Source organism: Notolepis coatsorum (genome assembly GCF_963971535.1).
Source record: "Notolepis coatsorum genome assembly, chromosome: 8".
NCBI classification, from domain to species: Eukaryota; Metazoa; Chordata; class Actinopteri; order Aulopiformes; family Paralepididae; genus Notolepis; species Notolepis coatsorum.
Genome location: NC_140172.1, coordinates 128,455,599 through 128,482,405, shown reverse-complemented (window position 1 = coordinate 128,482,405; position 26,807 = coordinate 128,455,599). Strand labels below are relative to the sequence as shown.

General features: G+C 46.3%; 1 pseudogene across 1 annotated transcript in view; it reads left to right on the top strand.

The window, feature by feature from the left end:
* The window catches only part of LOC311232946 (transient receptor potential cation channel subfamily M member 4-like), a 78,502-nt pseudogene that overhangs the window by 18,328 nt on the left and 33,367 nt on the right, over nt 1-26,807 (top strand). Inside the window, exons 5-13 of the transcript XR_014621071.1 lie at nt 7,408-7,577; nt 7,666-7,843; nt 12,659-12,723; nt 14,000-14,233; nt 19,735-19,837; nt 20,152-20,273; nt 22,268-22,567; nt 23,335-23,436; nt 24,078-24,207. The product of XR_014621071.1 is annotated as a transient receptor potential cation channel subfamily M member 4-like (transcript). The remainder of the gene's footprint in view (nt 1-7,407; nt 7,578-7,665; nt 7,844-12,658; nt 12,724-13,999; nt 14,234-19,734; nt 19,838-20,151; nt 20,274-22,267; nt 22,568-23,334; nt 23,437-24,077; nt 24,208-26,807) is intronic.

The following is a 26,807-nucleotide window of genomic DNA, read 5'->3' as shown; positions in this document are numbered from 1 at the left end:
CCTGCTACATTTATAATTTAAAGAAATTGGAAATGCAACAGAACTAAGCTGGTTAGAATAACAACATGCAACTTGACATTTCTGATTGTCATTTATTGTTGAGCCCCCATGTCAGAAAAATACAAACTGTAAAAAAGAAATTAACTATACACTTAAATAAAATAATGTATTTGAGAACTAATTTAATCTATTGAACTGTAGTTGCATTCAATGCAATGAGCATGGCTATTTAGCTAGCTAGCGGCTAACGTTACATTACCATGTAAATTAATGACTAGGATGCAAAGCACCTTCAGTTTTCACTGCACACACAAAAAGGTCGCAATATCGAGCCCTTTAGGTTTTCCTAGTCAAGGAATCAAATAGTCTGCTATGGCTGCATGCGTGGCGCTAACGTTATTGTTTTTAAATGCGCAACTGTCGGAAAAACATGGCATCGATAGTCAGAGGCATGCGATTCCAGGAATCGGACAATTAGGAACCGGTTCCCAATGGATTCCGATTCTCGATTCCCGTCTCTAGTAAAGGGGAGTGGAGGAGGGGAGAAACAGCCAAGGGTTCTTACATTGCTCCGTTTGAATGGCGTTTGCTCACAAAATGCTTAAAATGTTAAATATATGATTTCGGATTTAGTTTTTGTCCTATCCACTATTGTTCATTAACTCTTTGATGGCCACCAGCTTTCGCCATCTGCACTGTTTGGCGCCAGCGTTATTGACCATGTTAGCGATGTTTGCAGACACATCGTGTGTTCTGTATTATAGCTATGGAGTCTATTACTGATTAAATAATTCATTTCTACACTAGGGCTGACCTTCGAAGCTTTTTTTGGCAATCGAAGCTTCGGGGCCGAGCTTCGATTTTAATTCGAAGCTTCGGGGGGAAATATATATATATATATATATATATATTAATTATAATATATATATTTTTTACATTTTTTTATCTTATGTTGTGGGACTTGTACAGCACTTTGGTAAACTTTGTTGTTTTAAATGTGCTCTATAAATAAAGTGGATTGGATTAATTAATTAAGTAGCCCCTTTCGTGACTGTGACGCAGCCAACAAGGTTTCACTCGGCTGCGTTGCCTGGGTGCAGTGGGGCTGCTCTCACAGCCAACGACATGACATTACATAATTATGTTGCAACCTTCGTCTATCAAGCAAACAATTATATTATTTATAATTTATAATTATATCAGACAATGCACCTACAAAAGCAGATGATTACAATTAAATTAGCCAACTTGGTAACACATTAGTCATAGCAGCATAGGCATAGCCTTATTAATGTTTTGTGTGGTGTCGCCGTCGTGTACAACGATACTTACGTTTTTTAGGTGATTTGACAAAGTTGTTGTAGAGTTGTGATATGCCATTTTCTTCTGGCATATCTGGCACTCGGCTTTTTGGGCATTGTCTTTGCATATTTTAAAGTGTAACCACACGTCTGATGACTTCTTCGTCGACATGTCTGCTGCACATGTCCTTGTTGTTTTCAACACGGATAATCATCCACATGCTTGTTGTAGAGAGGTGGAGTCGAGGCACCGCTTACTTTCGTTTCATTGGAATGGAGGCGGGAAGGCGCCGCTTACTTTCGTTTCATTAGAATGGAGGCAAAAGATTTTGGAGGCAAAAGAAAAAAGCTTCGAAGTATTTAAGACAGCCCTATTCTACACACTGTTGTGTTCATTCATAGTTAAAGACAGTAGAGGTTGAGTACTTTATTATCTAAAGATGGTAAGTTAGTGTTGTGTTCATTCATAGTTAAAGACTGTAGACCCTACCTGACTGACCTCCTTCTCCCCTACCGCCCCACCCGTTCCCTCCGGTCCTCTTCCACTCTTTCCCTCACTGTCCCGTCATCCAAACTCAAAAGTTTCGGTGACCGGGCATTCTCACGAGCTGCACCCCGACTCTGGAACTCCCTCCCTCAGACCATCAGAGACTCTCCCTCACTCTCCACCTTCAAATCCAGACTCAAAACCTACCTGTTCTCCCAAGCATTCAACCTTCCCTACCCATAACCACCCTCGCCACCATTTCCCCCTGCCCCACGTTCTCTCCTCTCCTGCCCCCCCCACCCCCCTTGGTTTTCCCTTACTCTCCTCCCGAATGTCTCCCCTACTCACTCCCGCATTTGTTATCCGTTACTCGTGGTTTTATGTTTCCTGTGTATTCTTATTGTCCTCCGTTTCCCTCTGGTTTTGTTTTCTTTTTTTTTTGATCCACTTTTTCTCCCATTTTCTATATTTTTCTCCCATCCCAATTTCGTATCATCCAATTCAACCCTCCCCTGTCACGAACGCTGTTTCTTGCCTCCCACAAGCCGGCTGCAGTGAGGACTAAGTCATACATAGCACAAGTCCCCTCCGGTACTTGAGGTAACAGCAGTCGCATCTTTTCACCTGCGCAGCTCGACCTCTCAGTGTCGAGGAGTAACGCGTGGGAGGCTCACGCTGCCCCCGACACTTCCTGATTCTACTGCGCAGGCGCACCAACCGACTTGTAGGAGTCGCTTGTTCACAACGTTCGATCCCCACCCTTCAGTTTTTCCCTCCCCGTAATACGGCCAATGTGTATTACTGCGGACGACCAGCCAAACTGAAAAACAATGTGGAGAGCTGGATTCGAACACGCGAATCCTAGCGTCTCCACACTGGTGGCGAGTGCCTTAGACCACTACACCACCTAGCCGCCCCCTCTGGTTTTGTTTTCTTTGTTTCTTTTTTGCCTATTGTCAGCGACTTTGGGTCTTTGAAAAGCGCTATACAAAATAAATGAATTATTATTATTATAGTTCTTCTGTGTAATTGTTACAAGACAAATAAATGAAAAATAATCTAATCTTAGACACTTTCAAGGAATTGCATGATCCTGCTAAAGGCTGTAAGTGTCTTGTTCCCGTGAGAAGCGGAGACATCAGGAAGCTGGTGTTGAGGGTTAGGGTTACAGCGGCTGTACCTCCTCACCTCTTGGGTGGAACCACAATGGACCGTTTCCTCCACACTGCTGTGCCAAGGCCAGGTGGTACAATACTGTCTGTGGTCACGCCAACCACCCACCTCTCCTCTCCCCTGCTCCACACGAAGAGAGATAGACTTGCATGCACACACACGCATACATACACATACATAGACATACACGTGAACGCACACACATAAACAAGTACTCGTTTTCATTTAATTTAATTTCTTAAACTCCTGTCTGTCACTCGAAAGGGTCAGGGTTAGAGGTTCAAGGGTTATTCCTGTAGGTCGACGTACAGGAATAAGCACAAGAGAAAATAAAATCATAACCGAGACAATAAGACGAGGCAAAGAGCAAGATCTATTAAAACACGTACAACATAACAAAGGTTGGAGATCAAGGTTTTCAACTCTGCAACGGAGGGGAGAATCTCGAGCTTTAAAGGGGAACTATCTTATAAATGGCCTTTTTGAGTGTTTAGCATTGTTTCCTAGCTATGTGAACTTATATTAATATGATCTATGTCTCAAAATTCTCATATTGGCGCATTCTTCCAATTCTCCTCTCACAATATTCACCCTCACTGAACTGAGTCGTTTGAAAATGTGCCTATATGTGATGTCATAAAGTCACTGCTGCATGTTAATGTTCAGGGGAACACGCCGCTCAGCAGGCACGGCGCAGTGGTTTAGGAGCCCAGGCTCAAAACAGCTCGAAATCTTGAGGTAGAAAAATGCTGTTTTTGAGGACTTGATTAGAAATACAAAACAATGAATAAAAAAAATATATATATTACAGAGGTGTTCCATAGACTCACAGGAATTGTGTAAAAGTGCCCAAATAGTGAAAGAAATAGTAAAATAGTTCCCCTTTAAGGACCGTTGGAGTTCATTCTATGAGCTAGAGGCGCATCGTAGTGAAATGCATATTTACCCTGTTCAGAGCAAACTGGATCTTAACCTTCTGTAGTGTGGTAGTGAAAGGTTAACCTTCTGTAGTGTGGCAGTGAAAGGTTAACCTTCTGTAGTGTGGCAGTGAAAGGGTTAAGAACTCATCATCACTGTAGTGAGTTCACACACGCTGGGCGTCTGCTTCACTAGCGAGATTCATGGCTGTTGCGCAAGGGGGCGGGCAGTCCCGGCGCCATGGGCGGGCATTAGGGGGCCGGGCCCGCCCACTGAGTCAGCTGTGCCCACCCTGGTAAATTTTTTTTTTTAGTTTTTTGTTAATCAAAGTCAACTATCCAAATCCTTAGTCGGGGACAGCCCTAGTGGGCACTGGTGTCAACAACAACACTACTGAAGCTAGCACGGCACTCTGTGAGAATTCATTTTCTACCCTCAAGAACGTCTTTACAGAACATCGCCTTAGTATATGCTTCATCGACGCAACTAAGGCCAATTTAATTCAGTTGGCATTTGAGAAGGACTTAACAAAAAAGTTCAGGAATGAGTGGAGGGGCAGTGTTTTAAGAAGATTTCACTCTGTCCCCAAACGCTGCTTGCCGCTCTACTAATGATGGTGAGTAGCCTGTGGAGGAATTTTGTTTGCTTTTTTATGCACCTTATTTTTGTCAGTTCAGTTCAGTTTGTCAGTGAATTCAGAAGTGTTGAATAAATGGAGACTTTTCAAAGATATAGAATAGAATAGAAATGTATTATCCTGAGGGAAATTTGACACTGCAAATCACTCAACATTAAACATTTAGACAGAACAAGTCACGAATAAGAATAACAAAACAAATGGCCTAAGAATAGAATAAAATGAAATAGAATAAAAATAGAATAAAAGATACAGTAAATAAATACAGTAAAAATATACTGAAGTCTACAGTAGGTGTAATAATGCACAGTGCTGTTTAAAAAGTAAGAGTCCAGGAAGATGGTAATTGTCACTCTGTGCTCAGTGATGCAGTGAGGCACAGTGATGCATTGTATAGTCTGATGGCTGTCGGAATGAAGGACTTCCTGTGCCGTTCAGTGCTGCATTTAGGTAGTGTGAGCCTATAACATGCTCCTCCTGTCAGCCAAGTCTGTGTATAGTGGGTGGGAGGGGTTTTCCCTGATGGCCTGGAGCTTAGCAAGGTTCCTCCTCTCCGCCACCCTCGCTAGAGTCCAGCTCCACCCCAACCATGCTACTGGCCTTCTTGACCATCTTATCCAGCCTGTTTGTGTCCCCTGCTCTCAGTCCGCTGCCCCAGCAGGTCTGTTATATATATCCGTTCAGTCTGTTTTTGTATAAGTGAACGTTCTTAAGATGGAGAGAAATTAGATTTTTCAATTGCCTCTCTGCTGTTTAATTCACCACCGTGGGCAGCGCCAAGCAAGCCACAGCACCGCTGTCCCAGCTGAAACGTATAAAAGGGAACCTGTGTTGAAAAACCATTGTGCCCCCCCGAGAAAATGTTATGCCCCCCCACTAATTTGTTTCTGCAGCCTGGTCTGGGGGCGGGGCTTGTTCCAGTGTTCTGTGAAAGGGGCGGGGCTTGTTCCAGAAAAGTCCCCCGCCGCTTCCTTCCCGCTTCTCTCTTCTGTGGAGGCTGGTAAATATAGATTCTCGGGGCTGAGAGACACAAGCCCCTGTTTGGACCATGAGTCCGGGTTGGTCCGGCTGGGGGGGTCCCAGAGGGGAGGGGGTGGTCCCAGAGGGGGGGGGGGGGGGGGTCCAAGAGGGGGGGTCCCAGAGGGGGGGGGGTGTAGTCCCAGAGGGGGGGTCCCAGAGGGGTGGAGAGGGGGGGGGGGGGGTTCTGAGAGGGGGGGGTCCCAGAGGGGTGACACCATGACACTCCACTTCAAGTCCAGTCCCGAGTCGCTAACCTCCCTGCTTCAAGTCCCCAGATCTCAACGTAGAACACAGTTAAGCCCAAGTCGCTAGGAACAAGTAAGAAAACTGAATATCTCTACATTTTCAATTAAATAATAATCGTAATTGTTTATTTTATTCAATACAAATGTGGAGATGAAAGAATTATAAAAATAATGAATAAAAAATGTAAACGGGTGATTCTCTTGCTTGCAGCTACTGTAGTGCATTTTGAAGTCAAGTCTCAGTTCATTCCCCTACGCTTCATCCTTTTTCTTACTCGAGTCCGTCTCAAGTCTCAAGTCCCCACACCTGGTTCAGGTGACTGAGTGACTGAGTGACCTGAGCTCACTCTGGACGACTCACTCTCTCACTCTGGACCCTCAGGGGCCTTTCTCACTCACGTATTGGGATCGAATCACTGCTCCCGAGAACGGGGGGGGGAGTGTTCTCACTCAGACGGACACACCCCTTTTTGGGATCGAACCGCGCTGATTCGTTTTACCCCCGCTGAACCTGGGACAGTTGGATTAGGTGGTCTCGGAATCGGGCCGTGCGGGTGCGGGGGGCGTGACACACACAACGTCATTACTGTCATGCTTGCTTGAATTTTGGGCAGATAACACCACACAGCAACAACTGGAGAATACCCACAAAAACGATATTTATGGGCAATTTGAGAGTTCAGACCTCAACCAAAAACAAGCATGTGGAACCTCACAGCTCAGTGGATGAAAACATGAAGCCACATTTCAAAGCACAGCACTTCTGGCTCGCATTAGGCCTGGCAATTTTAGTTTGCCATGCTATTTCTATACATTAGTTTCTTGTTTGAATGCATTTATTTCTATTAGACCAGTGGTGCCCAACCAGTCGGCCGTGGTCGACCAGTAGATCAATGACATGTAATATAATTGCCACGAGCGATGGGATAATGTTAGCTGCTGGACAGGCTAAGCTAACTAGCGTTAGCCGTTAGCTTAGCGTTAGCCATTGCTGTATACTATACTTTCTTGTTCGAATGCATTTATTTCTATTAGACCAGTGGTGCCCAACCAGTCGGCCATGGTCAAGTAGATCAATGACATTCAATATAATCGATGCAGCAATGTTACTAGTAAAAGGCTAAGCTAACTAGCGTTAGCCGTTAGCTTAGCGCTATCGTTAACCCTGCAAAACGCTCAAAAGCGGACTCTACAACACCATCCATTCGTGATAAAATGGGGTGGGTTATATTGACAAGGCTTGACAACAGAGGTTCAAATATAACTTCATATTTATTGGTTATTTATTTGTTCATTTTATATCAGCATCCAGTCTCCGCAGTCATGTTAAGACACTTCCTGTTTACATTTTCGAACGTGACATCATCGCCTACGGCAAGCGTAAACGCTCAAAAGGCAAACCGTAAACAGAACCCGAAGCGAACCAAGACTGCAGTGTGTACACAAACTAGAGGGGGGAGAGGGAGGGGGGAAGTTCGCATTACATCTCGGAACGGGCTAGAACGGAACGGAATAGAAACGAATAGGTGAGTGAGAAAGGGCCCTCACTCTCACTCTGGACCCTCACTCTCACTCTGGACCCTCACTCTCTCAAACACACCCCTCTCCTCTCACCCTGACCTGCAGGCGCATGGATCCTGACGGGGGGGCTGCGTGAGGGGGTGGGCCGGTGCGTGGGCGAGGCGGTGAGGGACCACGCCACCGCAGCCTCCTCCCTCTCCCTCAACAAGGTGGTGGCGCTCGGCATCGCCCCCTGGGGGCTGGTGCACAACCGAGAACAGCTGCTCAACCCCCAGGTACACACACTTCACTGTGTCTCTGTCCCTCTGTCTTCTCTGTCTCCACCGTCTCTTCACTGTGTCTCTCTGACCCTAACCCTCTCAGGGCAGCTTCCCTGCCAAGTACTACGTGCAGAACATGACCAGAGACTCCTGTTGCCTGGACAACAACTACAAGGCCTTCCTGCTGGTGGACGACGGCAGCGTTGGACGTCGGGGAGGAGAGACGGGCTTCAGGGCCAAACTGGAGGACTACATCTCCCACCAGCGCACGGGCATCTGGGGTGAGAGACACTTGACCCCTAACTGCTCCCGATGAGCAGGTTGGCACCTTGCATGGTCGCCTCCGCCATCGGTGTGTGAGTGAATGGGTGAAATGTGAGGAACAACAAAATTGTAAAGCTATAAAAATGCACCATTTACCATCTGGGGTGAGAGGGTGAGGGGTATCTGTCTGGGGTGAGAGGGGGCATCTGGGGTGAGAGGGTGAGGGGTATCTGTCTGGAGTGAGAGGGGGCATCTGGCGTGAGAGGGTGAGGGGTATCTGTCTGGGGTGAGAGGGGGTATCTGGGGTGAGAGGGGGTATCTGGGGTGAGAGGGTGAGGGGTATCTGTCAGGGTGAGAGGGTGAGGGGTATCTGGGGTGAGAGGGGGTATCTGGGGTGAGAGGGTGAGGGGTATCTGGGGTGAGAGGGGGTATCTGGGGTGAGAGGGTGAGGGGTATCTGTCTGGGGTGAGAGGGGTATCTGTCAGGGTGAGAGGGTGAGGGGTATCTGTCAGGGTGAGAGGGGGCATCTGTCAGGGTGAGAGGGGGCATCTGGAGTGAGAGGGTGAGGGGTATCTGTCAGGGTGAGAGGGGGTATCTGTCAGGGTGAGAGGGTGAGGGGTATCTGTCAGGGTGAGAGGGGGCATCTGGGGTGAGAGGGTGAGGGGTATCTGTCAGGGTGAGTGAATGAATGAATGAATGAATGAATGAAAACTTTATTTAACAGATTGCAGAATGGGTACAATACAGTACGGCTCAATACATACAATTGTTAAGGGGATGCAGACCTGAGAAAGACGTTTGTCTTGTTTCCATCAGGGTCCCCCATTTTCAATTCATATAGACATATATGACATACATGACATACAGATAGTCAGTACTGCTACATCTATACATTTATGACATACCAGATTTGCAAATACAGTACTTTTTGTGATACAGAAGGAGTCAAGAAAAGGGAGTATATACATTTGACGTGGAAACTGTACATTGGAGGAGGTTGGGTGGGGGGGTTGGGTACATTGGGATATTGACAACCATACTGGGTAATTTACATTGGAGGTGGTTGGGGGGGGGGGGGGGGGGGGGGGGGGGGGCACACTGTATAAACAAGTAACACTGTACATTGAGGGGGGGGGAGGAGACACTGTACAAACAAACACAATTGTACATTGAACTATTGACAACCATACTAGGTAAATGACTGTACATTGGAGGGGGTTGGGTTAGGATATTTACAGGGGCCAGTTTTGAATTGCAGTCTGTGAGGGGTATCTGTCTGGGGTGAGAGGGGTATCTGTCAGGGTGAGAGGGTGAGGGGTATCTGTCTGGGGTGAGAGGGGGCATCTGGGGTGAGAGGGTGAGGGGTATCTGTCTGGGGTGAGAGGGGGTATCTGGGGTGAGAGGGTGAGGGGTATCTGTCTGGGGTGAGAGGGGTATCTGTCAGGGTGAGAGGGTGAGGGGTATCTGTCTGGGGTGAGAGGGGGCATCTGGGGTGAGAGGGTGAGGGGTATCTGTCTGGGGTGAGAGGGGGTATCTGGGGTGAGAGGGTGAGGGGTATCTGTCTGGGGTGAGAGGGTGAGGGGTATCTGTCTGGGTGAGAGGGGGTATCTGTCTGGAGTGAGAGGGGGCATCTGTCAGGGTGAGAGGGGGCATCTGGGGTGAGAGGGTGAGGGGTATCTGTCTGGAGTGAGAGGGGGCATCTGTCAGGGTGAGAGGGGGCATCTGGAGTGAGAGGGTGAGGGGTATCTGTCTGGAGTGAGAGGGTGGTGAGAGGGTGAGGGTATCTGTCAGGGTGAGAGGGGGCATCTGGAGTGATAGGGGTATCTGGGGTGAGAGGGGCATCTGTCAGGGTGAGAGGGTGAGGGGGTATCGGTCAGGGTGAGAGGGTGTATCTGTCGGGGTGAGAGGGGGCATCTGGAGTGAGAGGGTGAGGGGTATCAGTCTGGAGTGAGAGGGGGTATCTGGGGTGAGAGGGGGTATCTGTCAGGGTGAGAGGGGGCATCTGGGTGAGAGGGTGAGGGGTATCAGTCTGGAGTGAGAGGGGGTATCTGTGGTGAGAGGGGGTATCTGTCAGGGTGAGAGGGGGCATCTGGGGTGAGAGGGTGAGGGGTATCAGTCTGGAGTGATAGGGGTATCTGGGGTGAGAGGGGGCATCTGTCAGGGTGAGAGGGGGCATCTGTCAGGGTGAGAGGGGGCATCTGTCAGGGTGAGAGGGGGATCTGGGGTGAGAGGGTGAGGGGTATCTGTCAGGCTGGAGGTTCAACTCGTCTATCCTCTGGCCACCTCAGACCCACTCCTATCCGAGCTCCGGGAGGGTCGCCTATCCTCGGTCCTCGCTCCACAATGATGGAACAAACTTCCCACCACAGTCGGAACAGACGACCAATCTTCCGCTGTCGACTAAAAACACACTTCTTCAATCAATATCAATATATATATATATTTTTTTTAAACGAACCCTCTTACTGTCTTATACTATCATGCTCTCTTCCTACTATACTAATATGTGACGCGGCACAGTGTAGGTTGGATTCTGGCGGCAGAGACGATTCTTCAGAAAAGACGAAAACGTTGCGCAATTCAGAAATAAGTCGAAATTTAGGTAATGTTCTCTATCTGTTTCCTTATTTAGATTTAAATTTAGGCAATGTTCTCTATCTGTTTCCTTATTTAGATTTAATTTTAGATAATGTTCTCTATCTGTTTCCTTATTTAGATTTAAATTTAGACAATGTTCTCTATCTGTTTCCTTATTTAGATTTAAATTCAGACAATGTCTCTATCTGTTTTAAATTTTAAATACAGTAGTTATAGTAAACACAGTAGTTATATAGTAAACACAGTACGGTGACGGTCATTCATTGGAATGTCAGCACACACAGTCAGTCCTTTTGGAGCATCTAGTTCTAGTGGCTGCTGTGTGTTACTGCGGGCTATATCTGTGTACAGCACACGCCAGCCCCCCCCCCACGCCCCCCCCCAGCCAGCCCCCCCCCCCCCCCCCCCCCACGCCAGCCCCCACCCCACACACCAGCCCAGGCATCTGAGACGGACAGATTCAACAAGTCTAGTCGAGACCAGTGCTTTCATAGAGAACATTCTTAATACAGAACATTCCAAGCTGTTGTTAGAGGGGCCTGCAGTGGGAAGCTATACCTGCCATGTTTGTTAGTACATAGTGACGATGATGTACAGTATTTAAAGGGGACATGTTTTAATATGGGTATTTGAGGACCCTAAAGCCCTAGACAATGTGTTTCAGTCCTGTTGTCATTCTATCAGCCTCTATACCTCTCTGTTTCAGTCCTGTGCTCATTCTAGCAGCCTCTACACCTCTGTTTCAGTCCTGTTCTCATTCTATCAGCCTTTATACACCTCTGTTTCAGTCCTGTTCTCATTATAGCAGCCTCTATACCTCTCTGTTTCAGTCCTGTTCTCATCCTAGCAGCCTCTATACCTCTGTTTCAGTCCTGTTCTATCAGCCTCTCTACCTCTCTGTTTCAGTCTTGTTCTCATTATAGAAGCCTCTACACCTCTGTTTCAGTCCTGTTCTCATTCTAGCAGTCTCTATACCTCTCTGTTTCAGTCCTGTTCTCATTTTAGCAGCCTCTATACACCTCTGTTTCAGTCCTGTTCTCATCCTAGCAGCCTCTATACCTCTGTTTCAGTCCTGTTCTATCAGCCTCTCTACCTCTCTGTTTCAGTCTTGTTCTCATTATAGAAGCCTCTACACCTCTGTTTCAGTCCTGTTCTCATTCTAGCAGTCTCTATACCTCTCTGTTTCAGTCCTGTTCTCATTTTAGCAGCCTCTATACCGCTCTGTTTCAGTCCTGTTCTAATTCTAGCAGCCTCTATACCTTTCTGTTTCAGTCTGTTCTCATTCTAGCAGCCTCTATACCTCTACACAGAAAATACATTTATGTACGAGCCGCCATTTATACACATGCATTTAAAAATGTTATCTTCACACATTATTAACTACGGTGATTGTGGCTGCAATTCTGAATGTCTGGTTTCAAGAGGGAGGGTTCTTGTCACAGCTGAACTGCAGAAAAGGCACAATGTACATATTTAACATGTTCTCAGTGTTGACAACCTCTCATTCTGTAGAAATGATGCAACAAGAAAAGGCCATTTTCACAATGGGTCCTTTAAAGGATAACTCCACTATTTTGGGAAATTAGCTTATTTAACATCTTCCCTGGAGTTAGACAAGAAGATGCATACCTTTTTTGTCTCCGTGCGTGCATTTTAGCTTTGGGAATAGATGCTCCGTTAGCATAGCTTAGCTTCATCACTGGAAGTGAGGCAGGACAGTAGCCTTACAGTGCCTTACAGTGTATTGCAAGGTCTGACATTGACCAAACTTGATATGCATGACCTTGGTGGGCTCTAGGTCAACTCCTGAAAAGGGGGTCAATGTCAGACTTTGCAATCAAAAGTTAGGGGGCTAATAACCCTTGCCATAATTTCAGTGCGCCCCTAACTTTTGATTGCAAGGTCTGACATTGACCCCCTTTTCAGGAGTTGACCTAGAGGCCACCAAGGTCATGCATATCAAGTTTGGTCAATGTCAGACCTTGCAATACACTGTAAGGCACTGTAAGGCTACTGTCCTGCCTCACTTCCAGTGATGAAGCTAAGCTATGCTAACGGAGCATCTATTCCCAAAGCTAAAATGCACGCACAGAGACAAAAAAGGTATGCATCTTCTTGTCTAACTCCAGGGAAGATGTTAAATAAGCTAATTTCCCAAAATAGTGGAGTTATCCTTTAAGAGCTGTTCTCACGGCGAGGTTGTGGTTTGATATAATCCTTGTCTTTCTTTACAGGCAGCGGCAGCATTGATATCCCTGTCCTCTGCATGCTGGTGTCAGGAGAGGCGGCCATGCTGGAGGTACTTTCACTATCATTACAGCCATTAAATGTACTTTCACTATCAATATAGCCATTAAAGGTACTTTCACTTTCAAAAGGTCCGCCATTTTGGATCGGATTGCAACGTGGATTGTTGCTAAACGTTCACAGAAGGTAGACAAACTAACTGCGCTCCAATCTATGCCAATAACGTTCAGTTTTGTGATAGATAATCCAGAGAAATAAGACAGTGAATAACACCATGCAAAAAATTACCAGACATGAAAAACTGCCACTGAGCTCGTTCAGCACCTTTTGAGATAATGTGTACAAAAAATCTAAGCAAATTAATAAAGGGAAGATTATTAAACAGAATGCTTTGTAGATACAGTACTGAATTATACTATCCGGACACATGCAATTTGAAATATTATTATAGAATATAGAATACCAGGCCTATATATGACCTTATTATAGCCAAATCGCACATCTATGGATCGGGCCAAATCTCTTTCAAATGGCAGAGTTAAATTTAGATTTAGTATCTCCAGGCGTGCAGCAAGAACCGTGAATGAAATCTACTGTAAATACAGTCCGTTTTTTACTTTTGAGACAGGTCCGCCATTTTGGATCGGATTGCAACGTGGATTGTTGCTAAACGTTCACAGAAGGTAGACAAACTAACTGCGCTCCAATCTATGCCAATAACGTTCAGTTTTGTGATAGATAATCCAGAGAAATAAGAGAGAAAAAAAGAAAAAATTATACACGTCATTTGCTTGCATGAAGCTGGAATTGGCTAGGTAATGTAGTTTTTCCAAAAATGTCAACGCTCATTGAGGGCTCTGGATGCCCTCTTCTCATATGACCACAAAACGCGTAGCAACGTGAATTCAAAATGGCGGATATTTGCTAAATTATGAACATATTCCATAAACTAAAATCTCACTAATAACACTTTACCTCTCTCTCCTCTCTATCTCTGTCTCTCTCCTCTGTCTCTGTCTCTTTCTCTCTCTCTATCTCCTCTCTGTCTCTCTTTGTCTCTATCTCCTCTCTATCTCACCTCTCTTGCTCTCTCGCTCCCTCTCTCTCTCTATCTCACCTCTCTGTCTCTCTCTCTCTCTCTCTCACCTCTGTCTCTCTCTATCTCACCTCTCTCTCACACCTCTCTCTCTCACCTCTGTCTCTCTCTCTCTCTCTCTCTCTCTCTCTATCTCACCTCTATCTCACCTCTCTCTCTCTCTGTCTCTCTCTCACCTCTGTCTCTCTCTCTCTATCTCACCTCTCTCTCTCTCTCTCTCTCTCTCTCTCAGCGGGTGGATGTCTCTCTGAAGACCTCCATGCCCTGGCTGGTGCTGGCCGGCTCGGGGGGCGTGGCCGACCTCGTGAGTGACATCCTGGAGAGCCTGTCGTCCGCCCCGGCCGCCCTGTCCTCCAGCGAGGGGGACGGAGAGGCGGGTCCCAGTGACGACCTGAGGGACAAGGTAGCGGAGCGAGTCAGGAAACACTTCCCCAGCGAGACGGAACCGGACAAACTAGTGGAGCGGGTGAGAATTATAGACCTCTCAGGACCAGACAGGAGACGTATAGACCTCTCAGGACCAGGAGACGTATAGACCTCTCAGGACCAGACAGGAGACATATAGACCTCTCAGGACCAGACAGGAGACATATAGACCTCTCAGGACCAGACAGGAGACATATAGACCTCTCAGGACCAGACAGGAGACATATAGACCTCTCAGGACCAGACAGGAGACATATAGACCTCTCAGGACCAGACAGGAGACGTATAGACCTCTCAGGACCAGGAGACGTATAGACCTCTCAGGACCAGACAGGAGACATATAGACCTCTCAGGACCAGACAGGAGACATATAGACCTCTCAGGACCAGACAGGAGACGTATAGACCTCTCAGGACCAGACAGGAGACATATAGACCTCTCAGGACCAGACAGGAGACATATAGACCTCTCAGGACCAGACAGGAGACATATAGACCTCTCAGGACCAGACAGGAGACATATAGACCTCTCAGGTCCAGGAGACATATAGACCTCTCAGGACCAGGAGACATATAGACCTCTCAGGACCAGACAGGAGACATATAGACCTCTCAGGACCAGACAGGAGACATATAGACCTCTCAGGACCAGACAGGAGACATATAGACCTCTCAGGACCAGACAGGAGACATATAGACCTCTCAGGACCAGACAGGAGACATATAGACCTCTCAGGACCAGACAGGAGACATATAGACCTCTCAGGACCAGACAGGAGACATATAGACCTCTCAGGACCAGACAGGAGACATATAGACCTCTCAGGACCAGACAGGAGACGTATAGACCTCTCAGGACCAGACAGGAGACATATAGACCTCTCAGGACCAGACAGGAGACATATAGACCTCTCAGGACCAGACAGGAGACATATAGACCTCTCAGGACCAGACAGGAGACATATAGACCTCTCAGGTCCAGGAGACATATAGACCTCTCAGGACCAGGAGACATATAGACCTCTCAGGACCAGGAGACGTATAGACCTCTCAGGACCAGGAGACGTATAGACCTCTCAGGACCAGGAGACGTATTGACCTCTCAGGACCAGGAGACGTATAGACCTCTCAGGACCAGACAGGAGACATATAGACCTCTCAGGACCAGGAGACTTATAGACCTCTCAGGACCAGACAGGAGACATATAGACCTCTCAGGACCAGACAGGAGACGTATAGACCTCTCAGGACCAGGAGACTTATAGACCTCTCAGGACCAGACAGGAGACATATAGACCTCTCAGGACCAGACAGGAGACATATAGACCTCTCAGGACCAGACAGGAGACATATAGACCTCTCAGGACCAGACAGGAGACATATAGACCTCTCAGGACCAGGAGACATATAGACCTCTCAGGACCAGACAGGAGACATATAGACTTCTCAGGACCAGACAGGAGACATATAGACCTCTCAGGACCAGACGGGAGACATATAGACCTCTCAGGACCAGGAGACATATAGACCTCTCAGGACCAGACAGGAGACATATAGACCTCTCAGGACCAGGAGACATATAGACCTCTCAGCACCAGACAGGAGACGTATAGACCTCTCAGGACCAGGAGACATATAGACCTCTCAGGACCAGACAGGAGACATATAGACCTCTCAGGACCAGGAGACATATAGACCTCTCAGGACCAGACAGGAGACATATAGACCTCTCAGGACCAGACAGGAGACATATAGACCTCTCAGGACCAGACAGGAGACATATGTCTCACTACAGAGCTAGCCTTCCTCACCAGCTTGTTCAGTCTGACTACAGAGCTAGCCTTCCTCACCAGCTTGTTCAGTTTGACTCACTACAGAGCTAGTCTTCCTCACCAGCTTGTTCAGTTTGACTCACTACAGAGCTAGTCTTCCTCACCAGCTTGTTCAGTCTGACTCACTACAGAGCTAGTCTTCCTCACCAGCTTGTTCAGTCTGACTCACTACAGAGCTAGTCTTCCTCACCAGCTTGTTCAGTCTGACTCACTACAGAGCTAGTCTTCCTCACCAGCTTGTTCAGTCTGACTCACTACAGAGTTTGATTGATTGATTGATTGAAAAATGTATTAACAGATTGCAGAATGGGTACAGTACAGCTCAATACATACAATTGTTAAGGGGATGCAGACCAGAGAAAGACTTTCATCTTGTTTACATCAGGGTCCCCCATTTTCAATTCATCATATGACACACACGACATACAGATAGACAGTACTGCTACATCTATACATTTATGACATACCAGATTTGCAAATACAGTACTGTTTGTGATACAAAAAAAATCCAGAAAAAGAGTGTATATACATTTGACATAGAAACTGTACATTGGAGGAGGTTGGGGGGTGGGGTTGGGTGGGGCTGTACATTGGAGGTGGGGGGGGTTGGGTAGGGGGGGGGACACTGTACACTGTACATTGGAATACTGACATACATTTGACATAGAAACTGTACATTGGAGGAGGTTGGGTAGGTGGGGTGGGGTTGGGTGGGGCTGTACATTGGAGGTGGGGGTGGGGGGGGGCTAGAGGGGGCTAGAGCTAGCCTTCCTCACCAGCTTGTTCAGTTTGACTACAGAGCTAGTCTTCCTCACCAGCTTGTTTAGTTTGACTCACTACAGAGCTAGTCTTCCTCACCAGCTTGTTCAGTCTGACTCACTACAGAGCTAGTCTTCCTCACCAGCTTGGTCAGTTTGTTGGTGTCTCTTGAGTTGATGTTACCACAGACTGGTAAAACGGCTGCAGTAGCCGGCTGCATACAGTATGTTGAAAGTCTCCTCAGGAAGGACAGTCTGCTCTGTCCCTTCCTTCCTGCAGAGCCTCTGTGTTGTCATGCTCTGTCCCTTCCTGCAGAGCCTCTGTGTTGTCCTGCTCTGTCCCTTCCTGTAGAGGCCTCTGTGTTGTCCTGCTCTGTCCCTTCCTGTAGAGCCTCTGTGTTGTCCTGCTCTGTCCCTTCCTGTAGAGTCTCTGTGTTGTCCTGCTCTGTCCCTTCCTGTAGAGCCTCTGTTGTCCTGCTCTGTCCCTTCCTGTAGAGTCTCTGTGTTGTCCTGCTCTGTCCCTTCCTGTAGAGCCTCTGTTGTCCTGCTCTGTCCTTTCCTGTAGAGTCTCTGTGTTGTCCTGCTCTGTCCCTTCCTGTAGAGAGCCTCTGTGTTGTCCTGCTCTGTCCCTTCCTTCCTGTAGAGCAGGGGTGCCCAACCGTTTTTGAACCAAGATCTACTTTTTAATTTACCACCTAGCCGAGAGCTACCAGCCAAAATTGTATATTGTAAGCCGTCATTTGAGGCTTTATAAAAGCAGCATAATGAACACAAATCTGTCAGTGCCGAGTCCGACCTCATCTTAAATAACAAACAGCATTGCTTGTTGTAGTTAACAAGGAGAGGTAGAGTTGATTTTGCACAAAAAAATTAAAAAAATAAAAAATTATAATCTAATTTTATTAATCGAGATCTACTTGAAATCAGCCCGCGATCTACCTGTCGATCGCGATCGACTGGTTGGGCACCACTGCTGTAGAGCATCTGTGTTGTCCTGCTCTGTAGAGCCTCTGTGTTGTCTAACCAGTCCAGCAGTAGCTCTACAGGGTGATGTCATGATTACAAGTCCGGCTGGTGACCTTTGACACATCTATTTGACCAGCTGTTATATACCGGTAGATATTGTAGTTATGAAGTCCTGACCAGCTGTTATATAGATATTGTAGTTATGAAGTCCTGACCAGCTGTTATATAGATATTGTAGTTATGAAGTCCTGACCAGCTGTTATATAGATATTGTAGTTATGAAGTCCTGACCAGCTGTTATATAGATATTGTAGCATCTGAAGTCATGACCAGCTGTTATATAGATATTGTAGATATTGTTATAAGTCCTGACCAGCTGTTATATAGATATTGTAGCGTCTGAAGCAGGGAACAAAATAACCACCCGCCAAGCGCCAATGGCCTGTAGATTTAAGGTTTGGCGACTAACAATGAGAGGTCTGCCCGCCATCTGGCGTGTAGTTCATATGGATACTCTTATTTTGAAAATCCTGTGCGGCTCTCATTTCCGCCCCAAGCGCAGCATACATCTGATTAGTATTGTATATTACTATTGCACTTTACTGTTACATTTGCACTCTGGTTGGATGCCAAATGTCTTTGTTGTACTGTATAATGACAATACATTTTAATCTAATCTAATTAGACTGTTTTATCACTCTGGAATGGATGGGGGATACCACTTCATTCCCTGTGGGGGTCTCTTGCATTGGCCAGGGACCTGTTGTAGGTATAGGTTGCAGACCTCGTATTTCTCAACACCTTCTGAGAAGGAGTGTATTTGTGAAAATTTTTCATAGCCTCTATGCCTCGCCGATTGGTCATGATGACTGACGTCGCTTTTTCCTCCGTGTGCGACATTGAAATCAGTGCGGCATAATTTACAAAAAGCATAGAGTGTTGAAACGTTGCTTTTTGTGAGGTACGGGAACGTCTCCTCCCACTTGGCGAGATATTTGCAGCTCTTCTTGGCTTTCTTAGCTGGTGGAACCGCACAATCCTCTCAAGTCCATCGTAGAATGTAATACATTTCTAGCTAAACCCCTCCTTTATCCGGATTCCGGTCGCTGTTCTTCTTCGGGTCGCAACCGTCTTCCGGTCTGACTTCCTGTGCTAACGTTCTAATCTACACTGCTGCCACCTGTCGTCACGGAGGGGAATTGCAGCCATTTTGTAAAAATTTATAAAAAAAAATTAAAACAGGAAGAATACGTGAACCGGGATGAGGGCGGGAAGGAAGGTTGAAATACGTGACAATCCCGGGAAAAACTGGATGGTTGACAGCTATGCTCTGCACTGACAGATTTGTGTTCATTGTGCTGCTTTTATAAAGCTTCAAATGACGGCTTACAATATTTCATGAAAGCAAAGTTTGTCTGTTTTGTTTTGTTTGTCTATGATTTAAAAAGGTTTAAACTTTACAGCACTGAACAAGTTGAACAAAGTGCTGTACAAGCCCCACAACATAATTTTTTTTTAATTTAAAAAGTTTAAAAATGATTTATAATTATTATATATATTTTTTTAATTGAAGCTTCGAATTAAAATCGAATATCGGCCCTGAAGCTTCGAATTCCAAACAAAATTCAGTTTGTTCAGTCAGTTCTAGTCTGAAGTCATGACCAGCTGTTATATAGATATTGTAGCGTCTGAAGTCATGACCAGCTGTTATATAGATATTGTAGATATTGTTAACCCTAACCCTGACCAGCTGTTATATAGATATTGGAGATATTGTTAACCCTAACCCTGACCAGCTGTTATATAGATATTGTAGATATTGTTAACCCTAACCAGCTGTTATGGTAGATATTGTTAACCCTAACCCTGACCAGCTGTTATATATATATTGTAGATATTGTTAACCCTAACCCTGACCAGCTGTTATATAGATATTGTTAACCCTGAGCAGCCCAGACGGTCTCTCTGTCCCCTGCGTCCTCCAGGCTCTGAGTATCTACCAGAACAGAGAGCTGATCACAGTCTACCACGGAGAGCAGGAGGGTCCGGACGACTTCGACACCGTGCTGCTCAGGGCGCTGGTGGGAGGTACATAATATGAGTTATATTACAGCAGGTACCTAACACTAATACATAGACCGTATCAGAATAACCCACAATGTCCAAGTGCACTGATAATATTTGTGTCCTTTAAACATTGTCTTTATGTGGACATAAATAAATATTCTAAATGTGTCTCTGTGTGTGTGTGTCTCTCTGTGTGTGTGTCTCTCTGTGTGTGTGTCTCTCTGTGTGTGTCTCTCTGTGTGTGTGTCTCTCTGTGTGTGTCTGTGTGTGTGTGTGTGTCTCTTTGTCTCTCTGTGTGTGTGTGTGTGTGTGTGTCTCTCTGTCTGTGTGTGCAGCCAGCAAGCAGCGAGCCTCTCTGGACTCCTCCCCCTACACTGAGGAGCTGAAGCTGGCCGTCACCTGGAACAGAGTGGACATCGCTAAGAGTGAACTGTTCAACGGAGACGTGCACTGGAGGGTGAGACACTGACCAGAGAGAGTGACCAGAGAGAGTGAGACACTGACCAGAGAGAGAGACACTGACCAGAGAGAGAGACACTGACCAAAGAGAGAGAGAGAGAGACACTGACCAGAGAGAGATACCAGAAAGAATGACCAGAGAGAGTGACCGGAGAGAGTGATCGGAGAAAGTGACCAGAGAGAGAGTGACCAGAGAGAGAGACCAGAGAGAGAGACCAGAGAGACTCATCATCGGGTCATTGGACAAAAATTATTGAGATATATTGAGAGTTAACGTGTCATACATTTTGCAAATCAAGTCACTTTGCTTTGATTTCGGGCACGTTTGGTATCGGATTCAGTATCACAGAAATGTTCTGATACCAATATAGTGTTTTAGTCTGGTATCAGACCAATATCCAATACCAGTATCAGTATCCCTATTACAGATGTATTGGATCTTATTATACCTTATTAGCAAACACATGCCGCGTCACATATTGCTTCAGTTTGGATGTCCGTCCGTGTCCTGCAACACACAGAGCTGGGGGAGTCCACAACTCCCCCAGCTCTGGAGATAAATGGCCAGAAAATAGAGCGTGTTGAGGAGTATAAATATCTTGGCACCACCATCTTCAAGACCAACACAGATAACATCCACTCTAAGTGCCAACAGCGACTGTTCTTCCTCAGGAAGATGAGGAAGCTTCAGGTGCGACCATCAATCCTGCAGGCTTTCTACAACTCCTTTGTGGAATCGATAATGTCCTTTAACATCACATCATGGTTTGGAGTGATGCGTGCCATCAACCGGAAACCTCTCGACAGGGTCGTTAAGATCAGCGGCAAGATAATTGGGAAGGACCAGGAGCCACTCAGCAGCATCCACAAGAAACGGACAGTTAAAAGGCCTCCCAAATAGTTGTAGATAACACACACACCCTTCACACCCATTACAAACGAATGCCCTCAGGCCGTCGATACAGAGCTTCATCACTGAACAAAAGGGGCTTAGGTAGCTTCGTGCCAACCTCCATCAGACTGCTGAACACCTAGGTCTGGTGGAGGCCGGACTGCCCCCCCCCCCCCCCCCCCCCCCCCCCAAGGACTTTGGACTACTTAAAATAGACTCCCCCTTCCACCTGATGGACACATACTATGTACCTGTACTACTATTATTTATTATTTATATACATACAGAACTGCTCCACATGGTTTTTAATATATCATGCTTTAAGTACTGTAGTTTTAATGTAGTTGGTGTTTTTTTATAGTGGTCTTTTTATTGTAGTTTTTTTTCTTTTTTTTTTTTTTTTCTCTCTCCCTTTTCCTCCGATTTTCTCCCCATCCCAATGTTAGTCGTTATGCCAATTCCCAATCCCCTTCCTGGTCGCTGCGCACTTACCCCCCACAGTCGGTCTGGGAGAGTGTAGGCTACCACGTGCTTCCTCCGACACACGTCCAGCCAATCAACCGCTTCTTTTCACCTGGCAGCGCGGATTCTCACTGAGAGGGCGTAGCGTGTGGAAGGATCACACTACCCCCCTTAGATCCGCGCTTAGCAGGCGCCCCGACCGAACTGTAGGAGTCGCTGTTTACAACGACCCGGACCCACCCCGCCAGCTTCTCCCACCCTCTAATACTGCCAATTGTATTAGTGTGAACGGCCAGCCAAGCTGGTGACAACCCCGGAGCTGTGAGCTGGATTCGAACAGGCGAATACAGCCGCTCCGGGTTGGTGACGAACGCAATCTCCGTTACGCCACCTGACCGCCCGCCTTTTTATTGTAGTTTTAACTATTTCTTTTTTTTATATATAGTGGTGAGTGTATGTATTGTGATTGTATGTTTGTCTTTCAACCACTGTACAAATGAAGTTCCGAAAGGAAAATAAAGTAATTTGAAGTTTGAAGTTGAAGTTGATGAAGCCCTTTCTTACACTTTCACACAGTCTTTGAAGTACATGCGGATATCACAGGCAGAATAACCTCTGACCCCTTTGACCCCTGCCAGTACCAGGACCTGGAGGACTCCATGACGGACGCGCTGGTGAACGACAAGCCTCAGTTTGTGCGCCTCTTCACGGAGAACGGCCTGAACATCCTGGACTACCTGACGTACGGCCGGCTGGAGGTCCTGTACCGCTCCGTGGCCGACGGGGCGCTGGCCTACCGGCTGCTGCAGCGCTACCTGGGGGAGCGGCAGGGTACTGCATGCTCCACTCGCTCGCTGGCCAACGTGCTGGACCCCTCGCCCTCCAAGATGGCGGAGGCGAACACACGCAGTGGTCCCAGGGAGATCAGTCTGTTTGAGGTGAGAGAGGTTATAGAATAGAAGAATAGAATCGAAGTTGGTTAAGGTTAGAGTTTGGAATCAGGGCTGGTGTTCTATCGCCCTGCTCTAAGACAAACTCTAACCTTAACCAACTTCGAAAGAGTGCCCGTCGAAAGAACTTGCCGTCACACGATTAGGCGCACATGTCACATGACCAGAAACGTCAGTGGCCAATCAGAGCGCAGAAGGCGAACGTGGAACTGGAAATGTATTGGGGAAAGAATTCAGGCGGAGGGGACACGTGATGCAAGGCTTCGTCCACATTGCAGCCGGCTTGTGGGAGGCATGGCCTAACAACGTTCGAGACAGGGGAGGGTAGAATTGGACAATGCAAAATTGGGGACGGGAGAAAAATTGAAAAATGGGGAGAAAAAGTAGATAAAAAAAATAATAATAGATGTTCTATAGATCAGTCTGTTTGAGGTGAGAGAGGTTATAGAATAGATGTTCTATAGGGATGCAGTGAGACTGATACTGATATTGATACAGATATGATACTGATATTGATACAAATATTGATACAGATATTGATACAGATATTGATACTGATATTGATACTGATATTGATAGAGATATTGATACAAAAAAAGTTGCTTTTCATTTATCTATTTATTTAACTATTAAACAATATAAAACGAATTGGCCATAATATACTGAGCAAACTAATGCTTACACCTGTAACCTACTAATAACACTTAAGTAACTCTCCATGTCGTCTCTACTCTCCATGCCGTCTCTACTCCCAGGTGTCCCAGCTGTTGGAGATGATCATGGGAGACGTCTGCCAGCCGTTCTACTTCTCAGTGCTCGGTCTGGGTGGCATCACCTCCAAGAGGAAAGCACTGCGGGTACCGTTCTGTTTTACTGTCTTTACTGTACTGCTCTGTATTTACTGTGTCTTTACTGCAGTACTGCTCTGTCTTACTGCCTTCATCACACCTTACTCTGTCTTTACTGTGTATTTACTATGTACTGTGTCTTTACTCTCTCTGTCTCTCCCTCCCCCCCTCTCTCTCTCTCTCCCTCTCTATGTCTCTCTCTCTCTCCCTCCCCCCTCTCTATGTCTCCCTCCCCCTCCCTCTGTCTCTCCCTCTCTCCATCCCCCCTCTCTCTGTCTCTCCCTCTCTCTGTCTCCCCCTCTCTCTGTCTCTCTCTCTCTCCCTCCCCCCTCTCTATGTCTCTCTGTCTCCCTCCCCCCTCTCTCTGTCTCTCCCTCCCCTCCCTCTCTCTCTCCCTCCCCTTCTCTCCCTCCATCCCTCTCTCCCCTCTCTGTCTCTCCCTCCCCCCTCTCTCTCTCTCTCCCTCCCCCCTCTCTCCGTCCTCTCCCTCCCCCCTCTCTCTGTCTCTCCCTCCATCCCTCTCTCTGTCTCTCTCTCTCTCTCCCTCTCTCCCTCTCTCTGTCTCTCCCTCCCCCCTCTCTCTCTCTCTCCCTCCCCCTCTCTCTGTCTCCCCCCTCCCTCTCTCTCTGCCCCCTCCTCCCCCTCCCCAGCGTGCCAGTAAGCTGCTCCGTGGTGACTGTCTGTACCGTGCGCAGCGCCTGCCTTCACCCCTGGGCCTCTCTGTTCATCTGGGCCGTGCTGCAGAACCGCAGTGAGATGGCCGAGTTCTTCTGGGAGATGGTGAGCAGGGAGTACAGAATGTTCTGTTCTAACCCCAGAGGGTCCAGAATGTTCTGTTCTAACCCCAGAGGGTCCAGAAGGTTCTGTTCTAACCCCAGAGGGTCCAGAAGGTTCTAAATAGGGAAACTCTGGGAATGTGGGAGGTTTTCCAGTGAAGTCATGTAGTAAAGTTACAGGGAAGTCCCTTCATGGTGAGTTTGACGAGCTTCCATCTGGAAGGCACTATAGAGTTCCCATAACCCCCAAACATATTAACAATTTAACAAGTCTTTCATCCCACAAGTCATTGCTCTGGTGAATTATTAGCTCCTCATTTTAACCACAGTACTGGTTTGGTACCTGAAGCTGTCTGTGTTGTGTTGCTGTTGTTTCTCTTTGATCTATTGTATTGGGCTCTCCTCATATCTCCTCTCATCCCTCTCTCCTCTCCTCCTCATATCTCATCTCCTCTCTTCCTCCTCTCCTCTCTCCCTCCTCTCTTCCTCTCTCTCCTCTCCTCCTCATATCTCTCTCATCCTCTCTCTCTCCTCCTCATATCTCCTCTCGTCCTCTCTCCTCTCCTCCTCTCTCTCCTCTCCTCCTCATATCTCCTCTCATCCTCTCCTCTCCTCTCTCCTCCTCTCTTCCTCCTCTCCTCCTCATATATCCTCTCATCCTATCTCTCATCTCCTCCTCATATCTCCTCTCCTCTCTCTCCTCTCTTCCTCCTCTTCTCTCCTCCTCATATATCCTATCTCTACTCTCCTCCTCATATCTCCTCTCCTGCTCCTCTCATCCTCATATCTCCTCTCCTTCTGCTCTCTCTCTCTCTTCTCTCCTCCTCTCCTCCTGCTCTCCCTCTCATCTTTCCTCTATCCCTTCCTCCTCCTCTCTCTCTCTTTCCTCTCCTCCCTCTTTCCTCTCCTCTCCTCCTCTCCTCCTGAATTAATGAATGAATTGTTTAGTTAATTGTTTACAACAAATCAAAAACACACTTGTGGGGACTTACAAATGTACATATTCAAAGTAAGCTCACACACAAAATCTCAACTCAAAGACAGAAAAAAGGAATAGGCTGAAGCACATGTGTTTTGCCTATCCTTCACAATTCTTAAAACAAAATATATTAAAGAAAATATATATATGCTGCATGATAAGACAATTAAATATATATTTTTAACTTTTTTGAAGAAAGAAAAGTTTGATGTTTTACTCAAAACTGTACTCCTGAATTATTTTACTTTTTAACACATTCACGGCCACTGGGATCCGTCTAATCTCACTCTATAAGGCCAGCTTATCATAACAACCTTTCATTGTGCGTGAGGCTGTTGTAGAGCTAAATCTATACTTTATATTATTGCTATCTGTCCATTGTCATTGTCAATTGACACTATAAACTGTCCTTCAATATGCCTTAAATAAATATTTTTTTCATCATACGTTCCCATTTTATAGCGTCGTGAATATGAACGTTATACCGCATTGGTCTGGGGTATTCCTGGAAGGCGAGATACAGGGCTAATAACGTTAAATCGAATGGCGTTTCGGCTATACACAAGCTAGAGCTAAAACTCAAAATGCATATTATCTGTATCATGGTCCACCATGAATGCATTTGAAAGGGGGGGGGGGGGGCGGGGACGTAGTTTCTGATTATTGATACCAATAACGGCATTAGCCTCATTCGCTGATCGGCTGGTTGGCTATCAAAGCAAGGCCTGATCAGCATGAAATTTACTTGAAAAAGCTCTTACCGTGGGCCGGTTGGATCCCAAAAAGGATTTCCCAGTTATCGACCGCCATCTGGTAGATCGATATGTCCATGTTACTGCATACTGAATTCAGCGTCCCAAAAAGTATTCCAGGCTACATGCTACAGGCATAGCTTCAGGCTAACAGGAAAATTCACTGCAGGATGAAAAAAAACTTCATCCATTCTGCCACAGGGAACACTGCATTATCGAGACAGCGCCCCTACGAGGATCTGGCCGGTAATGCACTTTTCCGAATCCCAAGAGTAGGGTAAATCTGCAGTGCCGCTCGGTGACATTGAGTAGGATATTAAAATGGAATAAAAGCCAAAACAACCTTAACACGTATTTATACGTGGTTGGTCCTCAAGCGTTGGATCCAAAACACGTATATATACGACATGGTTGGCCACGAATGTGTTAAGGCTTTTTTTTTTTTATCTCACCTGAGAAGTACACAACTTCAACCCGTCACTAAGGCTATTCCATAATTTAACTCCCAAAATTGAAACCCATCTAGCTTTTACATTAGTTCTTACTTTTTTACATGTTTTAAGAATACATAACCCTCTTAAATTATACTTTCCTTCTCTTGGTTGAAAGAGACATTGAATACAAACTGGTAGGCTTTTACTCTTAGCACAAAAAATTATTTCCAAAGTTTTTATGTACACCATATCTACAAATTTGAATGTGCAGGACTTTATGAATAATGCATTTGTCGATTCTAGCTTTGTTTATTATTCTAATAGTTCTTTTCTGTAGTTTAATAATATGATCTATATTTGTTTTATAAACATTCCCCCAGACCTCAACACAATATGACATGTATGGCACAACAAGTGAAAAATACAATATTGTACTGAT